We start from the raw sequence: 17282 nt of genomic DNA on the forward strand, positions 1-17282 counted from the left end.
TAAACGCTGGTCCTCGGTTCACAACTCCTGGCGCAAACGCACGTCCTCCCTTCCGAGGTCCCCCAGTAAACGCTGGTCCTCGGTTCCCAACTTCTGCCGCAAACCCACGTCCTCCCTTCGGCGGTCCCTCAGTAAACGCTGGTCCTTCGTTCCCTACTCCTGCCGCAAACCCACGTCCTCCTTTCGGCGGTCCCTCAGTAAACGCTGGTCCTTCGTTCCCTACTCCTGCCGCAAACCCACGTCCTCCCTTCGGCGGTCCCTCAGTAAACGCTGGTCCTTCGTTCCCTACTCCTGCCGCAAACCCACGTCCTCCCTTCGGCGGTCCCTCAGTAGACGCTGGTCCTTCGTTCCCTACTCCTGCCGCAAACCCACGTCCTCCCTTCGGCGGTCCCTCAGTAAACGCTGGTCCTCCGTTCCCTACTCCTGCCGCAAACCCACGTCCTCCCTTCGGCGGTCCCTCAGTAGACGCTGGTCCTTCGTTCCCTACTCCTGCCGCAAACCCACGTCCTCCCTTCGGCGGTCCCTCAGTAGACGCTGGTCCTCCGTTCCCTACTCCTGCCGCAAACCCACGTCCTCCCTTCGGCGGTCCCTCAGTAGACGCTGGTCCTCCGTTCCCTACTCCTGCCGCAAACCCACGTCCTCCGTTCCGAAGTCCTCCAATAACCGCTGGTTCTCGGTGGTGGGATGTTGATGACTGAGTAGGCGATGAAGGCGGAGGAACAGGCTCAGGGGGCGTGGAAGCATCACTCTTCTCCATGGACTACCGTTACTCCACAGGTAGTAGCCCCCAACCCCACCGTCCCAACAACCCCAACAATTTTTACCAAATCTGGCCTCCCAAACGAACAACGCGATCCGCCTTTCGCAAACGCAGGTCCTCCCTTCTTCGGTCCCCCGAGGTCCTACAGTAAACGCTTGTCCTCGGTTCCCAACTCCTGCCGCAAACTCACGTCCTCCGTTCCGAGGTCCTAAGGCAAACGCAGGGCCACAATTTCGAGCCCCTGCCACAAAGGCAGAGCCTCCAAGAATTAATTTACGCGCAGTTTGATATTTTCCGTAGATTCTCGTATAGAAATACAAACCATAGTATTTCCAAGGCAAGGATCCCTCTTGCCGTGTCTGTCGGTCATTGTTCATGACGTCGATACGACAATACCCAAGTGCGCGAGTAGGCCTGCGTTGAATTACCGATGCAATAATCAGCGCACACTGCTCATGGTCCAATGAATTGTCTGCGAAACTTGTTTCCTGGCCAGCAAGATCTCCTGACCTTACTGCAGATCATTACTTCATATAGGATTATCGCAACAAGCCTCGCACCAACATCCAGCTGAAACAAAACATAAGGAACGAAATTAGTGCCATCGAACCTGTTTTGTTCGGGCGAGTTATGCAGAACTCCATAGCAGATTACAGGAATGTATTCGTTGCCGTGGAGGCTACTTACGAAATGCAGTTTTTAAAAAGTAATCAGACATGAATAAATTGCACTATACTAGATTACTTCCAGCATATGTTTTTTTCTTTTAATTCGTCCTAAGTGTCCCACAACAGGGCTATAAATACGGTCATATATCACTACAGCACTCTATATATCTGATCTAGGCTGATAACGATCTACAGAGAGAGAGAGAGAGCCATAATGAATTGTTTAAAGCCCTGAAATGATATAAAAATTCCTTTGTTGCTAAGTTAGCGACTGAATATAAATTTAATGAAACTAGCACTGGCGTGTGCAACAAATGCTGCAAACTAAGTTCGTTAGACTTTCAAATAAAAAATTTTCAGATTTATTTTAAACTAGCCGTACTCGTGCGCTCCGCTGCACCCGTTAGAAATAAATATAAAGTAATTACATAATTAAAATAGGACGTTTGATCCAGGGAACAACTTTTACAACAGCGCAAGATAATCTGCTTCGCTCATTACCCAAATGTTTTTTTGCATTGCATTTATTGAATATATATTTTATGTATTTTAACACGCTTCAATTGAGCATAGTTGAAATTTGAATTATAGAATAATGGATTCCTAAGCTAACGTACTATTACTGCATACTAAATCAATACACTCTCGTTGTTCGTTAATTCTCAGAGATTAAAATGAGTGTACATAAATATTATTTTAAGAAATACAGAAAACGAATGTACAAAATAGCCTATCAAATTTTCTGTGCATAAGAAGCTATTTTAATCTTACCTGTCCTCAATTTACTCAGACGTTACTGTAATAACATTATAGCATTATGTCCATTTAAAGAAACTACACTTTCCAATGGTGAAGTAATAATTAACTATACAAATCGGTTAATTTAGCTTCTGATATTACTTCATACAAACACAGAAACATTCTCTGTAGGCTATGTTTAATAGCTTTCGATTGTTGATGTCCAAGGCCCCTTATAGACGAAGTCATTTGTTCTTAATTCATTGCACCGTCTTAGATGGCGTTATTTTAATTTTAAAACTGATTTATCTCATTAAATATCAGTCCTATCAAAATTTTGTAAAGAATAAAACGTATCGGAAATCAGTTTTAAATAAACTTTTGTTATGTAACATTTTTCATAAAAATCAATAATAAGCGAGATATTTCGATTTATTTAATTCAGGCCCCCTTATAACCCCCCTTTTAAATAATGTATTTTGAATGCCATATAGCCTAAAATCTAAGTTACAGCGAACTTAATTTATATTCCAATTTTCATCGAAATCCGTTCAGCCATTTATCGCGTGAAAAGGTAACAAACATACAGACGGACAGACAGACAGACATACAAACAAACATTTCAAAAAGGCGATTTTCGGTTTCAGGGTGGTTAATTATATGTGTTAGGACCAATTATTTTTGGAAAATCGAAAATTACCAGAAAAATTTCGGCTACAGATTTATTATTAGTATAGATGAAAAATACCATAGATTGTGAAAGTTATTTGAATAGATAATAATGAAACATACTCCCTCTGAATGGCTTTTTCATGTCAAATACTTTTTCTTGAACCTATCCACCTTCAGTTTTTGAATTTCAACGCGAAAACGCAAGTAACAATGTCAGGACGATCAGTGGGTTTTTTTATGTGGGAGTAAAGCAATAGATATTTCAGGTCATTGTTGATTGTAGGCGAAAGTTAAAAAAGTCAGGTTTGCTATGCTTTCGAACAATAGCCATAGCGTCTTGGTATAGCTGCTGCATGTAGAGCTTGATATGCAGAGGGTAAAATCATTTTATTCTGCTAAGAGATCTTACTGAAATGATCGGGACACTACAAAATTTTCTAGACCTCTTATTTTATCAGTAAGTAATATCGTCTTTCCTTAGGAACTGTAATTTTTGCGCTCTCTCGAGCCAATACTGAATCTACACTACACCGCCATTAAATATATATAAAAGACCCAACCCAACGTGATTAATAACTATACAAACATTTGAGTTTTAATAACAATATTATTATCTTACGCAAGTTTTGTAGTTTATATATTAACATAATGGCATTAACTATAATAATAATTAATTCTAATAGTAATAATGTCATCAAACTACCTCAAGTTTTGTAGATTTTAATATCCAACACACAGCTGTACTCAGAATATTACACACAGCAGAATCAGGTGATCAGACCTGTAAATTATTTTTGATAAGTCTTGAAGCTTTAATAGTCAACTGAATTTGAACTCTAAATATGTCAGAAATCCTGCAAGTCATAGCCTTCGTGTAATAGCCTATTTTTTTATTGTAGTGTGTTTTTGTTTTATTTTGGAATGCAAGTAGTTCTCAAAACTGACGAAAGATGGATTTTTGAAAATAGGAAAATTATGTAGGAAAACTGAAATTTCACTGAAAACTACTATTTTTCTGAAAAACTTTGGGTTCCAAGCTTCAAAATGAGGGGTCATTTATTAAAATCCGTTGAGCCGTTGTCCCGTAATTTCCATTACCAGTTCAAATTATATATATATATATATATATATATATATATATATATATATATATATATATATATATATACTAGTGGCTTGTGCAGCAAATGCTGCTGCAAACTAATTTCGTTAGACGTTCAAATAAAAATTTTTCAGATTTATTTTCAATGAAGAATACTTGTCTTTTTGATAGTTATTTGCTTCCATAATAATGAAACATACTCCCTCTGAATGGATTTTTTTTAGACCAAATACTTTTTCTTGAACCTATCCAACTTCAGTTTTTGAGTTTGAACGCGAAAACGTAAATATCAATGTCAGGACGATAGCAGTAGTTATTTCAGGTCATTGTAGATTCTAGGCAAAAGTTAAAAAAATGTCAGGTTTGCTAAGCTTTCGAACAATAGCATTTTCGTATAGGTGCTGCATGTAGAACTTGAAATGTAGAGCGTAAAATCATTTTATCCTACTAAGAGATCTTGCTGAAATGATCTGGGGACTACAAAATTTTCTAGACCTCAAGGCAATGACACATATCAATATCTACACTACACCCCCATTACTTACTCACTGGCTTTCAAGGAACCAGGAGGTTCATTGCCGCCCTCACATAAGTCCACCATTGGTCCCTATCCTGAGCTACACCGCCATATAAAAAAGACCCAACCCCACTGGTTTAATAAGTATAAAAATATTTGATTTTTAATAACAATATTATTATCTTAAGTTTTTAGTTATATATATAGCAGTAAGTCAGTAAATTATAGAAATGAAGATCTAAATTAAGATATTCTATACATTTACTTACATAACCTCAAAACGTTTCACTTTCATGTCATCAATATAGCATCAATATTATGTACAATTAATGAAGAATAGACGCATCATGATATTAACTATAATAATATTTAATTTCTAATGGTAATAATGTCATCAAACCACCTCAAGTTTCGTAGATTTGAATATCCAATACACAGCTGTACTCAGAAAATTATACACTGCAGAATCAGTTTTTAATAACAAATTGAATTGAGCTCTAAATATGTCGGCAATCCTGCAGGTCATGGCCTTCGTGTAATAGCCTATTGTTTATTGTAGTGTGTGTTTTGTTCTGAAATTCAATCAAGTCGGCCGTGATTCAATAAGTTCTCAAAACTGACAATAGATGGATTTTGGAAAATAGGAAAATTATGTAGGAAAATTGACATTTCACTGAAAACTACTACTTTTCCGAAAAAACTTTGGATGCCAGGCATGAAAATGAGGGGACACTCATTAAAATCCGTTCAGCCGTTTTCCCGTAATTTCCATTACCAGTTCAAATTATATATATATATATATATATATATATATATATATATATAAAATTTCACAACAATGATTTGGTTATGTCAGGTCTCTATTTAGGATATCATATCCATAATTTGTTTAACAATTTTAACAACCAAATACATATAATTTTGTAGGTATGTGTATTTACAGATAAAGTTCATAATGATAAACATTTATTTCAAGATCAGGATGTGAGGAAAAGAAACAATTTCTGCAATTCATATCCGATTCACTTTTACAGCGGAAATAATATCAACATTCTTCAAAGCTTCTTTAATTTAATTTTAAATAAAATCTAGACTTCGCCAAGCCTTCTTCCTGAATGTTTCTTCATCTGTCAACATAATTCAGTATCATATCCTCAAATAAATCGTCTCCGAATTCTTCAAATACGGCGATCTGAAGTAAATTCTTCCACTTCTGTTTTCACCGTATCCAGTCACTTGTAACTGGGCAAAAACTGCCTCGTGTTAAAGATCGTCACTGTGATTAGCGTATCCTGTCACGTGACATTAGAGTATGACAACCTACGAGCACTTTTTTGTGTGGATTTTCTTTCAAAATACTGCCTATATACCGGTACTCAATATTTCACATCTTAGATCTTCCAAGACGTACGTAAATCTTTAATTTCTCCTTCTCCATTACTGAAACGCTCGAACCATTGTTGTGCTACAAGCTCACTAATGATACCTTCACCCTCGATTTCGCATAATCTTCTACCTGCAGCAGCAGCTTTAGTACTTTATAATATTGATTCTAGTAGCGCTTTGGAAGGCTTAGTCTTAAACTTTATCACCTGCATTTTATATTCTTTGTATTAAAAATTAACTGTCACATCACAAAATATGCGATATATGCGGGACTAAAATTACTGAAATTCTGTTTTCAAATCTTTCGTGAACGATTTACATTCCGTAATTAATAACTCCATATGTAGATTATTATTGGGGACCATCAGTGTGGTTTTAGGCGTAATAGATCGACTATTGATCAGATTTTTTGTATTCTACAGATAATGGAGGAAAAATGGGAGTATAAGGGTACAGTGCATCAGTTATTCATAGATTTCAAAAAAGCGTATGACTCGGTTAAGAGAGAAGTTTTATATAATATTCTTATTGAATTTGGTATTCCCAAGAAACTAGTTCGATTAATTAAAATGTGTCTAGTGAAACTTACAGCAGAGTCCGTATAGGCCAGTTTCTATCTGATGCTTTTCCAATTCACTGCGGGCTAAAGCAGGGAGATGCACTATCACCTTTACTTTTTAACTTCGCTCTAGAATATGCCATTAGGAAAGTTCAGGATAACACCGAGGGTTTGGAATTGAACGGGTTACATCAGCTTCTTGTCTATGCAGATGACGTGAATATGTTAGGAGAAAATCCACAAACAATTAGGGAAAACGCGGAAATTCTTGTTGAAGCAAGTAGAGCGATAGGGTTGGAAGTAAATCCCGAAAAGACTAAGTATATGATTATGTCTCGTGACCAGAATATTGTATGAAATGGAACTATAAAAATTGGAGATTTATCCTTCGAAGAGGTGGAAAAATTCAAATATCTTGGAGCGACAGTAACAAATCTAAATGACACTCGGGAGGAAATTAAACGCAGAATAAATATGGGAAATGCCTGTTATTATTCGGTTGAGAAGCTTTTGTCATCTAGTCTTCTGTCAAAAAGTCTGAAAGTTAGAATTTATAAAACAGTTATATTACCGGTTGTTCTGTATGGTTGTGAAACTTGGACTCTCACTTTGAGAGAGGAACAGAGATTAAGGGTGTTTGAGAATAAGGTTCTTAGGAAAATATTTGGGGCTAAGAGGGATGAAGTTACAGGAGAATGGAGAAAGTGCACAGAACTGCACGCATTGTATACTTCACCTGACATAATTAGGAACATAAAATCCAGACGTTTGAGATGAGCAGGACATGTAGCACGTATGGGCGAATCCAGAAATGCATATAGAATGTTAGTTGGGAGGCCGGAGGGAAAAAGACCTTTGAGGAGGCCGAGACGTAGATGGGACGATAATATTAAAATGGATTTGAGGGAGGTAGGATATGATGGTAGAGACTGGATTAATCTTGCTCAGGACAGGGACCAATGGCGGGCTTATGTGAGGGCGGCAATGAACCTACGGGTTCCTTAAAAGCCAGTAAGTAAGTAATTAATAAAACTACACATTTATTTTTAAATCTGAGCACTGGTGAAGAACATAAACATTTTCATTTGAGACATTTCTCTTTTCGTTTAATTTCTTTATTTTTTGAAAGTAAAAAATTCGTTACACGTAAAGTATTTAGTCAAGAGCCAATTCCACGCACAGTTTTGTGCATTGATATAATTATACAGAGTTGTTGTTTAGTGAACTGAGCGAAGACACCTTACAAGTGATACCAAGAAGGCACCCCTTATGAGGCAACTAGGCCAGGAGATAATGGGGTAGGGTGGCCAGTTTCTTTCCCCCTCCATTGCATACATCGCCGAGTAGCTCTATTACACTAGTCAGACTTCAGATGCATACAAACATAGTTCTTCCTCTGACTCATATCGTCAAGTGAGATATAGGCCACTATAGGTTTCGCAAGCACGGAATACCGACGGAAGGAATGCGAATCAAACACTGCGATAAGGAAGAGCGGGCGACAGGAAAGGTCACGAGATAACTTGAATGATATCCAAGAGTACAGTCGGAAGAGAAATGACATCGACTGAATCAGTGTTGCGTTGTGATACGTAGTTACATTACGACTTTAGTTTGTTCCATTGCATGTGAATGCGTGTCTTGTATCGTACGGTATTATTATTTCATTCATAACTTATGTTGCGCGTTTAATTAGCTTCGAATTTTTCTCTTCCTACGTTCTTTATTTCCACAGCGATGTCCTCATTTGTTCATCTTCCTGGAAGAGACAGTACTTCCATCGGCTCGCACCTCTCCCCCCTCGGCGTGCCTACATACACACGTCAAAACAGACAGCAACGCCACCATTGCTTTTCGGTAATCATTTCTTGCGCGAGCTATACCTGATAATACCTAGTGCATATCAGACAGAACCTCAGTCAGAGGATACATAGAGAGTATTCGTGCAAAATTTATGCAAATTGGAGCAAATGGAAACCGCGAGGGGTCTTGGAAGATCCTCTTGTATGACAATGGTCTTGCTGTGTTGCATGACACTGCATCCCATATTGTACAGTATTATTGCTATGTCCAGCCTAAAGCTATTAAGGGGACACGCTACTGAGATTTCTAATCTCCACAATTTTGATTGTAAGTTTTTGAAATTTTAAAATCGAATAGATGTTGATGAGTTACATGTGCACAATTATTTTCAAAATTGTATGATACAAAATGTACTCGGAAAAAAATAAAATATAAAAAAGTGTTTATAATTTTAGTAAACAAATATCTGGGTCTAATATAAAGATAATTTGTTTCTTTAACTTTTAAAATGATGCTAAGGCTACCTACAATGAAATGGTGCATGGGTTTGTTCCTAGTCAATACAGTTCATCAGTAAAAAAAAATTAACTGTTAATATTGACCAAAATTGACGAAAACTCAGTAGCGTGTCCCCTCAAACGATTTGAAGTGCACTAAAAGAACTCCTTGTATAGATCAAGCGTCATAGGGTGTTCCGTTGTTGAAAAGGCGTTAGGCTAATGATGCTGCTTCTATATTCAGTAGTAAAATGTAGGTGCATCTACACGGTTCAATTTTCCATGCGTTGACGCATGCAATCTGAGGAGAACATTGAAAGACTCACGTTGAAAACGAACGTTCAATAAATTAAGATGCGTGCTGATTTTGTGTCTACACTGTTCGCCATGTTGAACGTCATCTTCACTACGTATATATATTTTAAGTTGGTTATTTAACGACGCTCTATCAACTACGAGGTTATTTAGCGTCGATAAGATTGGCGATAGCGAGATGAGGCCGAGGATTCGCCATAGATTACCTGGCATCATCTTACGGTTGGGGAAAACCTCGGAAAAAAACACAATCAGGTAATCAGCCCAAGCGGGGATCGAACTCGCGCCCGAACGCAACTTCAGACTTGCAGGCAAGCGCCTTAACCGACTGAGCCACGCCGGTGGCCTAATATTAAATATCAATCCAATATTTAGACCTATCCGATTCGAAAAATTGTGGTTGAACACTCCATAGACACTGTCCGATAATCTTCAATAAAGCTAATCGTACTTGACTTAAAAGTCCAGTATCATCAAACAAAACAATTTTCAATTCATTCACGGCCACCTAAAACAATCACTGCTCACTACATGCTACTGTTGAACGAAATACGCACAAGATACCCACCGGCGATGGGTAGCTTTCAATTGCAGCATACGGTCTCCTTTTTAAGGGGTTAGGTATAGCTTACAGCAGTAAAATTTTGGAAATATTCAACATTATTTTCCTCCATTACTGTATTTTGTACAATAATGAAAATTAGTATGTGTAAAACGCTGTCCTTCTGCTATATGAAAAAAATATTTTTACGATTAAAAAAATTATTTACATTTTTTTTTAATTCAGTTCAGTGTGCAATGATGAAGCGTTTCCCACATAACTCAAAAAGTATCCAACATTCTGTGATGAAATTTTTTGTGTGCATTTATGTATGTTATATCTAAAATATGATGCAATATCATTTCTCTATCTTTGATAGCTTGTCTGATAAAAAATAAATTCATTTTAAAAATGGTCAAATAACAGTATTTTCTTCTAAGACAAAATAAAAATATATATATTATTTATTAAGGAATGTAGTTGAAAGAGCATGATATTGTAAACATGAGTTTCAGCAATAAAATAAAAGAGAGAGAACATGAAAAAGTTAACAAGTTTATGAGTTATGAGGGAAACGCCTCATCACTGCACAGTGAACTACCACCATTTTGAATTAAAAAAATATATACAGTGTGTTTCCGAGGTGGTGTTACAAACTTTCAGGGATGATGGCGAAGGGCACATGTATCAATTTGAGATAAGGAACCATGGTCCGGAAATGACCGAGTCGAAAGTTATGAGCAAAAATAGTTGTGTGGAAATGGAATTATAGCCTAATTTGGCACCACGTGCCCTCCTTCCCTTAACTTTGGAACAGTCGTGGAAAAATTATATGGACCGGATGTCTCCTACGTGGGTACTTGCCCCGATCAATCTGTGAGCTTGTCTACTGTTCCCATTGGCTCACCCGTATTCGAAAATCAGGTCTGCTTATTCCGCTCTCGTGTACTCCTCCATTTCACTAGGACTGATCGACTGCACACTGCAACTTGTACACATACACTGCTGTCTACAGACGTGCATATCAGGACCGACCATATCCGTTACACATTACGCTATCTGCATTGCTTTAGTGTAGTTTCCTGTCCCCACCCCTCAAACAGCGCACTGAATGGAATACTGTAAGTAGACAACGTAAACAACGTCAGATGAATACAGTATGTGTAAGATGTACAGATAAATACACATAAATAAGGTGTATAGAGGAATAAAATTATTTCATTTACACAGAACTATTTTTGCTTGTGACTTTCGACTCGGTCATTTCCGGACCAGGGTTCCTTATCTCAAATTGATAAATGTGCTCTTCGCCATCATCCCTGAAAGTTTGTAACACCACCTACCTCGGAAACACCCTATATAAATGATTTTTCTTATCGTAAAAATATTTTTTCATATAGCAGAAGGACTGTTTTACACATTAATTTTCATTATTGTACAAGATACAGTTATGGAGGGAAAAAAATGTTGAATTTTTCCAAAATATTTACTGCTATAAGCTGTACCTAATCCCCAATGGAAAAAAGATGCACAATTCATTCTTGCATACATTGCTTGAATGCTTAAAGTTGAAAGAAAAGTTGTACCGTGTAGACGCATCTTAAAGGCAATGCAGGCGGCAAGTTTTTACTATTACATATATCGATTTATATCAGTGCCAGAGTGTGAGCACCCATTGGAACAATATCAGCGCATGTGAAAGCACTCTATACATGGTTAAATTCGCTTGTTAGTTTATGCTTGCGACAACAGATGGGGCTCATGGTCACTCTTGTTGAACAGGAAAGAAACTGCCTCGTCAGCGCCACCTCTAGGGAAGTAATGGAACCCGCTCTGTTAACACGTAATGCTTTTGCGAGTGACACGTTCTGTCGGCACTGGTGGAGAGAGGGGGAAGAACCTGCTACACTGTAGAATACTGCGTCATAGCGGGATTAGCCTGCATCTGTATAGCATACTGAGTCATAGCGCAGTTGGGGAATCACGTGATAATATGCGATTCACTCTCTGCCTGTCTGTTCATATTAAACAGCCATTGTTCATTTGCTCACGCCAGTAGTGCTTTCAGCAGTGCCAGTTGGTTGTTGGAATAATGTCGAACGTCAAATCGTGTATAAGTTTACGTCTGTAGCAATTTGTCGTGGAACTTAAAAACACCTTTACCATCATCGAAAAAGTAGGCCTATTATTTCGCCAGGTATGTAAAAAATCAGTTAAATTAAATGTACCTATTTCAGTTTTTATGTACAAAATTCAATAAGACATTGTTATGTTCCATTGTTAATGGAATGTTAACTTTGACCACCATTTCTTGGTAGCTCTTCAGATGTCGGAAGCTTACCATTATAAATGTGTTTTTTGCTGTTACGTGTTCTTTTATTACTCTCCTAAAACACTTCTTATCTCTATTTTACACAATTCATTGAAAATAATTCTCTGTAGCGTAGTGGTAAGGTGAATGACTTTAGTGTAGGGGGACCAAGGTTCGAACCTGCGATTAACTCTTTTAGCGCACTCCAGAAGGAATGCTGTCAATAACGGAACAAGCAACACGGGCGCTAGAAAAAAGGCGAGTGGGGATAAAAAGAGAAACCAATATTCAGGAAATGATAGGGAAGAAAGTAGTGAAAAGAATAAGGGTGCGAGTGTAAGTGTAAATCTAGTATGTGAAAGTGAAAGCGTGGGGGAAATAAAAGAGGAATAGAAGAAGAAATAAATAGAAAGAAAGACAAAGACAGAAACAAGGCAGAGACGAACAGTAAAAAAAGGTCAAAACCTGCGACAGCTCAGGATATAGCAGAGGTATTAGATATGGTTAAAAATGTGGGGATGTGATCAAAAAGTGCAAGTAAAGTGAAACTGGAAAAGATCGAGAAGTAAAATGGAGAGAGGAAGTGTATAGCCAGATGTGTAGAATAATATAGGAAGTGAGAACAGTGACAAAGGATTAGATGTAAGCGAAATAGTGAGAAAGTGAAAGTAAGCGCAAATAGGAATGAGTGAAAATAGTGAAAAGGGTTTAAGAGAAGTGAACAAGTGACAGCATAAAATTAGTACTAACATTTGAACGTTGGAACGGTAAATGAATATAAGAGAAAGATAGGAGAAAAGGTCAAAGAACAAATAGGACAAATAATTCAATATGATAATTTATAGAGAAAAGTGAAATTGAGATTTTAGTGAATAGTAGTTAGAGGAAAAAGGGGGTTTGAAAGGAGTATGTAATATTAGATATATTAGGATTAATGAACAAATAGAGAATAGCAAATGAAATGTAGGAGAAATACTGAAGGGGAGATTGACCAAGTAACAAAAAAGGTACATAGTGTAATTGGGAGTAGACGTGTACTGCAAATAATGTGTATTGTAATAATATGTTAATGGTGGCACCGGATACAGAAATGTGAGGTACACCATTACATGCAAAGAAGTGCTGTGACGAAATATATCATATATCATATCAAATCATATCATATCAAATCATATATCATATCATATCAAACCATATATCATATCATATATCACATCATATCATATCATATCATACCATATCATAGCATATATCATATATATATCACATATCATATCATATCATACCATATATCATATCATAAATCATATCATATCATTATCATATATCATACCATATCATATCATATATCATATGATATTATATCATATATCATATCATACCATATCATATCATATATCATATCATACCATACCATATTATATTATATATCATATATCACATCATATCATATCATACCATATCATATCTATATATATATCACATCATATCATATCATATATATATATATATATATATCACATCACATCATATCATATCATACCATACCACATCATATATCATATCATATCATATCATTAGCATATATCATATCATATCATATCATACCATACCATATCATATCATATATCATATAATATTATATCATATATTATCATATATGATACCATATCATAATCATATATCATACCATATCATATATATATATATATATATATATATATATATCACATCATATCATATCATACCATACCACATCATATATCATATCATATCATATCATATCATTATCATATATCATACCATATCATATCATATATATATCACATCATATCATACCATACCACATCATATATCATATCATATCATTATCATATATCATACCATATCATATCATATATCATATCATACCATACCATATTATATTATATATCATATATCACATCATATCATACCATACCACATCATATATCATATCATATCATTATCATATATCATACCATATCATATCATATATCATATCATACCATACCATATCATATCATACCATATCATATCATATATCATATCATACCATACCATATTATATTATATATCATATATCACATCATATCATATCATACCATATCATATCATATATATATATATATATCACATCATATCATATCATATATATATCACATCACATCATATCATATCATACCATACCACATCATATATCATATCATATCATATCATTATCATATCATATCATACCATACCATATCATATCATATATCATATCATATCATACCATATCATATTATACATCATATAATACCATATCATATCATACCATATCATATATATATATATATATCACATCATATCATATCATACCATACCACATCATATATCATATCATTATCATATATCATACCATATCATATATATATCACATCATATCATATCATACCATACCACATCATATATCATATCATATCATTATCATATATCATACCATATCATATATCATATCATATCATATCATATCATTATCATACCATATCATATCATATATATATATCACATCATATCATATCATACCATACCACATCATATATCATATCATATCATTATCATATATCATACCATATCATATCATATATCATATCATATCATACCATATCATATCATACATCATATAATACCATATCATATCATATATCATATCATATCATACCATATCATATTATACATCATATAATATCATATATCATATCATATCATAATTCATTGAAAATTGACATCTTTTGCGGAAAAATATTGACTACCAAATTTCTCTACTCCTTTCTCAGTAAGTGTGAATGTTCCTATCGTCTTGTAATCGTTTCCATTAGCGTCAGCAATAAGACTGCTCACAACAGAAAACGATATGACACGTTACTATCGAACTTTATGTAGGAAGCACGAACCCAACTCCGTCTGCTTGTGTCCTTGTGCAGTGACGTCATGCTAGGCCTATGCAGCTGTCACCAGTAACTTGGTGTAATTTTTCATAGCACTAACAACTTACTGATATCTCCTGTTGTTCGCGCAACTGCCACCGTCTTGATGTACCTAGCTTATATTGTATTCTACCAAATGCTACTAGAAAAATCACCATATTATACACAGCAGTGGCCGCCGGAGTACAGTGGCGGCGCCAGGATTTCATAGTTGGGGGGTGCGGTTGGGGTGCTATAAGGTAATGGCTCCAAATCTCATTTTATAAAATCTAAATATTTTTGAAAATAAAATGTATAAAATACTCGTAGAAACAGAAATTAGTTTCAATAGGTTGCGTATACAAACTCAAATGCAACACCTGCAACAATTTCTACATAGGACAGACAGGGAGATCATTTCAAACACGTTACAAAGAACACATCACAGCCATAACAAAACACTTTCACATGTGCAGAACACATCACAAATGCTAAACACACATACAGAGACATCAACACAGACATGAAAATTCTACACATCCAACCAAAAAGCCAGAAACTAAACACACTAGAACAATACAAAATATACAGACACAAAAAACACATCCAAATTAGGGCTTTGGAGAGGTTATTAGCAGGGGCGGCTCGTCCATAAGAGCTGCGGAGCTGCAGCACTCCCTGCTTTGACAGGAAAATAAAAATAATATCTGTTTTAATTTGTAGAAGAATTGTTACAGACTTTATTGGTAAATTGCTTTATATTTCATCTGGCCGGGGATATGTACTATTATCTTATGCATTATCTTTTTGCGCGTCGACTGTATTGGAATTGACACAGCATTCAAAGTCGTCCTGGGATCTGCAGGGTAGAGAGTGTGTCTTGCTTGGTCAGGAGGTAGAGAGGTGAAGGGAGGCAGAGGAAAACTGCCGCTGTTAAAACCCATATTTCGCTGCAGTGGCTTGCAGAGCCAGGCCGTAAGGGAAGATCTTTCCTCCCCTCCCACGTCACTATTGTAATGCTACGTCAAATGGATTCTCTATTCCCTTGAAACTTAATGACAACATTTTTATTTTCTCTTCACATACTTATTGTTGTAAAATCTTATCGAGTTAATATTACGAAATTAATATTCTTGCACTAGTAGAATCCTTTTGATATAGCACGTAAAATACGAAAGAGACTTCTTTTCCAGTTTTAGAAAATTGTTGACCATCAGTATATCTCTGAGTGTTGCTTTGGTGTGACGTCTTAGTACCGTAACTTAACCAGTGCAATTTTGAAGCATGAGAGTGTGTGAATTACAGAATATTAATTTTTATTTTTCTCAACTTTCCCTCGCGGAGAAGATTGATGTAATGAAGTGAAATTACAGGTTCGTCCGTTACCCGACTTTAATCTTACTCAAGCTTAATCCAGCCGAAATAGTGCATTTATGTAAGGAAGTATAACAATGAAATTTACGCTAAGCATTTGTGGTTACGTGGATGTGAACAAAAAAAAATTCTGTATTTTGTTTTCCTTGCCTCCTCTTCGGTGGTGATACTGCATAGACTAGGAGTGGTGTGACAGATTTAGGACATTTGCCCCTAAAAATTTAAAAGCACGAAACTTCGCAGTCTCACCTGAAAAATGTTGTTTCATTGGCTATGTTGGGAAAAATTAATATTGCTGCGCAATTAAGTGAAATGAACAGAACAAACATTCTCAAACATAATCAAGAAATGAGAAAAAAAATTGTGAAATTATTTAAAAAAAAATTATGATTGTATCAAATTTTGTGGCCAATATGAACTTCCCCTTAGGGGACATGATGAAAAAACGATTCGAAGAACTCTGGTGTATTTCGTGAGTAATCTAAACGAGTCTCTGAAAAATCATTTGGAACATGCCACTGTTTAAAGGTAATTCTAAAACAATTCAGGATGAACTGGTAGATTGCATGTCGAGTGTCTGCCGATTTGAAATTCAGACTGAAATCGATGGTATCAGTTTTTTTTTTTAGCGATTATGGCAAATGATGCCACAGACATCTCCCAACTAAGTCAGGAAGTTTTGATTTTTCGATATGTAGTGCATTTATTTTTGTCCTATACTTATTAGTAATGATATCAAGAAGTGAAATTTGTATGTACCAAAATCTACTGCAGCTCCACCAATCCACAAGTTCACGAGCCGCCACTGGTTATTAGCGAAGAAGAAGAATGCTAAAAAGTGAGTGCAAGAAAGTTAGGTTTGACAAAAATGGTAGAATAGGAGCAGAGAAGAAAGTGTTAAGTGTAAGAAGATAGACTATCAAACAATGAATACAAGAGAATTAAAGTGGGGGGGGGGGAAGAAAAAGAAAAAAAAAACATCTCGACAAATGTGAAGTGGAAGAGAGAGAAATTGGAAATGTAATTAAGTGAATTAGATATTTCATGTTTTTCAGTGTTATGGGTTGGGAGTA

The 17282-nt window shown here is 36.0% G+C and overlaps 1 protein-coding gene across 2 annotated transcripts in view; it reads left to right on the forward strand.

Annotated features, from left to right (window-relative positions):
* LOC138692235 (uncharacterized) overlaps window positions 1-17282 on the forward strand; it is a 75367-nt gene that overhangs the window by 24685 nt on the left and 33400 nt on the right. The window contains exon 1 of one of the 2 annotated variants that reach the window (XM_069815367.1): window positions 11521-11755. The exons of the other annotated variant lie outside the window; for it this stretch is intronic. The gene's annotated coding sequence lies outside the window, so the exon portion shown is untranslated. Of the gene's footprint in view, window positions 1-11520; window positions 11756-17282 lie in introns of those variants that run through there. 2 annotated transcript variants of the gene reach the window in all.

Source organism: Periplaneta americana, chromosome 16, assembly GCF_040183065.1.
Source record: "Periplaneta americana isolate PAMFEO1 chromosome 16, P.americana_PAMFEO1_priV1, whole genome shotgun sequence".
Classification (NCBI taxonomy): Eukaryota; Metazoa; Arthropoda; class Insecta; order Blattodea; family Blattidae; genus Periplaneta; species Periplaneta americana.